Here is a 5548-nt window from a genome sequence, read left to right as displayed (position 1 = left end):
TTCAAGCGATTCTCCTGCCTCAGCCTCCTGAGTAGCTGGGACTACAGGTGCCAGCTACCACGCCCAGCTAATTTTTGTATTTTTAGTAGAGACGGGATTTCCCCATATTGGCCAGGCTGGTCTCAAACTCTTGACCTTGTGATCAGCCCGCCTCAGCCTTGCAAAATGCTGGGATTACAGGCTTGAGCCACTGTGCTTGGCAGATAAGACTTTTTTAAAGCTGAGCCCTGCCATGGGTTTGTACCCTCAAATACCTATGAGTTGGGTAAATTGCTGTCCTTTTGAGGTCCCAAGATAACTTGGGCTCCTGGACCTGTGAGAAAGTGACATTCTTTACTATTCATAGGTCACAAACCCTGTCAAGGGACTGTGTAGGTAAGGTATGAGGCCGGTTCCTCAAAAGGCTTTTATTGGCTTTATAAGTCAAATTTGATTCCTTACAGGAAAGCACACCATTCCAGTCAAAGCCTTGGTAAAATAACCAATTTCTCCAGTTGTGTCCCATTACAAAAGAAAACAGATTCTTATTGCACTATGCAAATAACTATATTGCCATAAGTTAAAAATACTCAACTAGTTTCCAAATTCTGGAGAAATCAGGTAGAGAGAAACAATTATTTTCCAAATTTTGTTCACAGCACTATACTTTACTCAATTGCTACAAGCTGGAAGTAGCTCAAAAGTCTCCTTAAATCTGAAAAGTTCCCTTGTCTGAACAAAACAAAGGATCAGCAATGTTTTAAGCAAAGTTAAAAAGATTAAACTTCTTTAGTTTATTCCATGTAATTAACTTCTGTTTGATAGTTATGAACATTTCAATTCTCTATGAGAGTTCTGAAAGATTTTTCCTTTATTCTGATGTCACAATCTCCAAAGTTATCCGAAAACCTGCATTTAAGAACACCTGCTAGAGGCCTATAGTTGATTATAAACCACCTTCTAAAGAGGACTAAAACAAGACAACAATTGTCTGTGGATGATAAAAAGTTTTAGGACAGCCACTACTAAAGCCACAATTGATAAGGAAATTTGGTTACTTCTCTGGCACACATAATTTTACATAACAATTATAATTATTAATAACATACACTAAGTCGTGTTAGAATTATAGGAGATTTCCATAACTTTGGAACATATACCAATAATACATTTATGCAAATATAGTCCAAAGAAAGCAAAACACCATTTCACATTTGATAATGCTTCCTGTATGATTTTTATGCCAAATAAGCCAAATTTCACCTTTACATTAATGTACTATTAATGTTAAACCCAATTTTTAATAAAACCTTATGGACATATTTACCCAATGTTAATGTTTAGCTGGAAGATTTTTGTTTTTGAGACGGAGTCTCACTCTTTCGCCCAGGCTGGAGTGCAGTGGTATGATCCCATGACTCACTGCAATCTCCACCTCCCGGGTTCAAGTGATTCCTCTGCCTCAGCTTCCCAAGTAGTGGGGACTATAGGCGCCCGCCACCACACCCGGCTAATTTTTGTATTTCTTGTAGAGATGGGGTTTCACCATGTTGGCCAGACTGGTCTCGAACTCCTGACCTCAGGTGATCCACCCACCTTGGTCTCCCAAAGTGCTGGGATTACAGACATGAGCCATCATGTCTGGTCTATGATTATTTCTTGATGATGTGCTAAAGAAGGGGTGGATTATCACGCCTCCCCTTTTTAGACCATATACGGTAACTTCCTGACATTGACATGGCATTTGTAAACTGTCATGGCGCTGGTGGGAGTGTAGCAGTGAGGATGAACAGAGGTCACTCTCGTTGCCATTTTGGTTTTGGTGGGTTTAGACCAGCTCCTTAACTGCAACCTGTTTTATCAGCAAGGTCTTTACGACCTGTATTTTGTGCTGACCTCCTTTCTCATCCTGTGACTTAAAATGCCTTCACTGTCTGTGAATGCAGCCCAGTAAGTTTCAGCCTCATTTTACCCATCTCCTATTTAAGATGGAATTGCTCTGATTCACACGCCTCTGACAGAATGAGATGATTTCACAAATGAGTAGTTGTAGTTGCAGAAGGAACAAATAGGGGAAGGTGGGGGGATGTAATATACGATTGCCTACTCCATATTTTCACTTGGAAATGTGTCCAAAACTTAACTCTTAATGATCTGTTCCCAAACCTGATTTTCTGTCAGCCTCCCTCATATTAGTAGATGGCAACTTCATCCTCCAGTTGTGCAAGCCGAAAACCTTGGGAATCCTTAATTCATCCCTTTCTCACACTTCATATCCAAGCTGTAAGCTGTGAACCCCAAAAATCTGAGACGGGTCTCAGTTAATTCAGAAGGTTGAGGACATGTGACTGTGACACAGCCTCAGGAAGTCCTGATGACATCTGCCCAAGGTGGTCAGAACACAGTTTGTTTTTATACATTTTAGGGAGCCGTTAGACATCAATCAACGCATGTAAGATGAATACTGGTTCGGTCTGGAAAGGTGGGACGACTCAAAGGTCGTGAAGGGGCCTTCCAGGTTGTAGGTAGATAAGAGACCAATGGTAGCATTCTTTTGAGTTTCTGATTAGTCTCTCCAAAGGAGACAATCAGATATACATCCACCTCAGTGAGCAGAAGGGTGACTTTGAATAGAATGGGAGGCAGATTTACCCTAAGCAGTTCCCAGCTTGACTTTCCCCTTTAGCTTTAGTGATTTTGGGGCCCCAAGATCCCGTTGGATTTACCTAAAAATACCTACTGAATCTGACATCTTGTCACCATCTTTGCTGCTACTACCTTGGTGAGAACAATTGTCACCTCTCACTTGGAAAATCACAACAATCTCCTAACCTGTCTTACTGTTTCCTCCATCACTTCCCTATAGTCTAATCCCAACACCGCATCGAGAGCCTCAGAAGCTTCCACTTCTGAGAAGATGGAGTAGACATCCTTTTTCCTATTTTGCCCACTAAGTGTAACCAAGAGCTCTAGATATATATAAAACACACACGGCCAGATGCAGTGGCTCATGCCTGTAATCCCAGCACTTTGAGAGACTGAGGCAGGTGGATCACTGGCATTAATGAGGTAGCACCACGCCTCTTCCTGCCAGACTCTGCTCAAAGGAGTTCAACTCAAACAGAAGATTTTGCTGAATTCCAGAATCATATAATACCCCAAATATCTAGGTTTCAATTAAAAATTGCTTATCATACCAAGGATCAGAAAGATCTCAAATTGAATGAGGAAAGACAATCAATAGATGTGAACACCAAGATACAGCTGACCCTTGAACATGGGTTTGAACTGTGCAGGTTCACTTGTAAGTGGATTTTCTTCTGCCTCTGCCACGTCTGAGACAGCAAAATCAGCCTGTCCTCTTCCTCAGTCTACTCAAAGTGAAGATAAAGAGAATGCAAACCTTTATGATGATCCACTTCCACTCAATAAATAGTAAATGCATTTTCTCTTATGATTTTCTTAATAACATTTTCTTTCCTCTAGCTTAGTTTATTGTAAGAATACTCTATATAATACACATACAAAACACATACATATATGTTAAGTTTTGGGGGAGTCAAAAGTTATGCACAGATTTTTGACTGTGTGAGGGGTTGTTGCCCTTAACCCTGTGTTGTTCAAGGGTCAACTATACACAGATTATATCTGAGAAGCATAAAGGACCCATCATAAAAATGCCTCAACAAGGGCCTGGCGCAGTGGCTCATGCCTGTAATCCCAGCACTTTGGGAGGCCAAGGCGGGCAGATCACCTGAGGTCAGGAGTTTGAGACCAGCCTGGCTGACATGGCAAAATCTTGTCTCTACTAAAAATACAAAAATTAGCCGGTTGTGGTGGCAGATACCTGTAATCCCAGCTACTTGGGAGGCCGAGGCAGGAGAATCCCTTGAACCCAAGAGGCGGAGGTTACAGTGAGCCAAGATGGTGCCAACTGCACTCCAGTCTGGGCGACAGGGTGAGACTCTGCCTCAAAAAAAAAAAAAAGAAAGAAAGAAAAAGAAATTCTGAAACTTTCCTAAATGTGGCAAATTTATACTTTGGATGAGGTTCTGTTCTGTGCTGCTGAACCTGTGTGTGGCTGGAGCTGCCCCAAAGGTAGTGGTAAGGGAGTTCACACAAAGGAGTGCCCCAAACTGTCCTACGATTGGGCTGGTTGGGATTCTAAAGAAAGAAGCACTAAATACCAAAGTGATCAGTCCAAAGCATTTATTAGGGGAGCTTACTTAGAGTGCTGCGGCAATGCTCACAACATACAGCGAGAAAAAAGAAGTGTTCTACCTAGGTATGTCTGCATCAAAAGTCCTGCTTCAATGTTGATGGCTGCCGACTGATCAGGGTGGTGGTTGCTGAAGGATGAGGTAGCTGTGGCCATTTCTTTCTTTTTTTCTGTTTTCTTTCTTTCTTTCTTTCTTTTTATTTTTTGAGGCTGAGTCTCCCTCTGTCACCCAGGCTGAGTGCAGTGGCATGATCTTGGCTCACTGCCACCTCTGCCTCCGGGGTTCAAGCGATTCTCCTGCCTCAGCCTCATGAGTAGCTGAGATTACAGGTGTGTGCCATCATGCCCGGCTAATTTTTGTATTTTTAGTAGAGACGAGGTTTCACCATGTTGGCCAGGCTGGTTTCAAACTCCTGGCCTCAAGTGATCTGCCTGCCTCAGCCTCCCAAAGTCCTAGGATTACAGGCGTGCCACTGCGCCCGGCCTGGCAATTTCTTAAAATAAGACAACAGTGAAGTTTGCCACATCAGTTAACTCTTCCTTTCACAAAATATTTCTTTGTAGCATGCAGTACTGTTTGATAGCATTTTACCCACAGCAGAACTTCTTTCAAAATTATTGCAGTCAGTCTTCACAAGAACAGAAAACCAAATACCGTATGTTCTTGCTCATAGGTGGGTGTTGAGCAATGAGAACACATGAGCAAAGGGAGGGGAGCATCACACACTCGGGTCTGTTGGGGGGCTAAGGGAGGGACAGCAGGGAGTGGGGAGGTTGGGGAGGGTTAACATGGGGAGAAATGCCAGATATAGGTGATTGGGGGATGGAGGCAGCAAACCACCTTGCCATGTATGTACCTAGGCAACAATCCTGCATGATTTGCACATGTACCCCAGAACCTAAAGTACAAAAAAAGAAAATTTGGAGTCAGTCTTTTCAAATCTTGCTGTTCTTTATCAACCGAGTTTAGAAACCAGTGCACCAGGGTATGGAGTTTACATGAGGGTTGAAGGAATTTGGTCAGGGCCAGGGCCAGGGCCACTTTCTTTCAGTGTTTTGGACAACAACCTAGATACCTTTATCAGTGTCTGGGAACGTTCAAGGCCCAGTTTGGGTTCAAGCTTGCCTGCAGTCGGGTGGGTCAGGGCACTCTGTAATTCTCAGTTAAGGCACAGAATAAAGTGAGTGCAACAAGTGGAATTTACAGATACCAATGTCATTTACAGATTGCATTTATGGTGAATCCAAGCTGAGCAGAAATAGTTTCTTTCTTAAAAAGAATTATTATTATTATTATTATTTTTTTTTTTTGAGACGGAGTTTCACTCATGTTACCCAGGCTGGAGTGCA

The 5548-nt window shown here is 42.5% G+C and overlaps 1 long non-coding RNA gene across 1 annotated transcript in view; it reads left to right on the top strand.

Moving 5' to 3' along the window:
* LOC119469674 overlaps window positions 1-2627 on the top strand; it is a 7181-nt gene extending 4554 nt beyond the window's left edge. Inside the window, exon 3 of the long non-coding RNA XR_005198508.1 lies at window positions 2487-2627. This is a non-coding gene — a long non-coding RNA (uncharacterized LOC119469674). The remainder of the gene's footprint in view (window positions 1-2486) is intronic.
* The last annotated feature ends 2921 nt before the right edge of the window (window positions 2628-5548 follow it).

This window comes from Cebus imitator, unplaced genomic scaffold, assembly GCF_001604975.1.
Source record: "Cebus imitator isolate Cc_AM_T3 unplaced genomic scaffold, Cebus_imitator-1.0 Scaffold763, whole genome shotgun sequence".
NCBI classification, from domain to species: domain Eukaryota; kingdom Metazoa; phylum Chordata; class Mammalia; order Primates; family Cebidae; genus Cebus; species Cebus imitator.
Note: the sequence above shows the minus strand (reverse complement) of the source record. Positions and strands in the feature narration are given on the sequence as shown.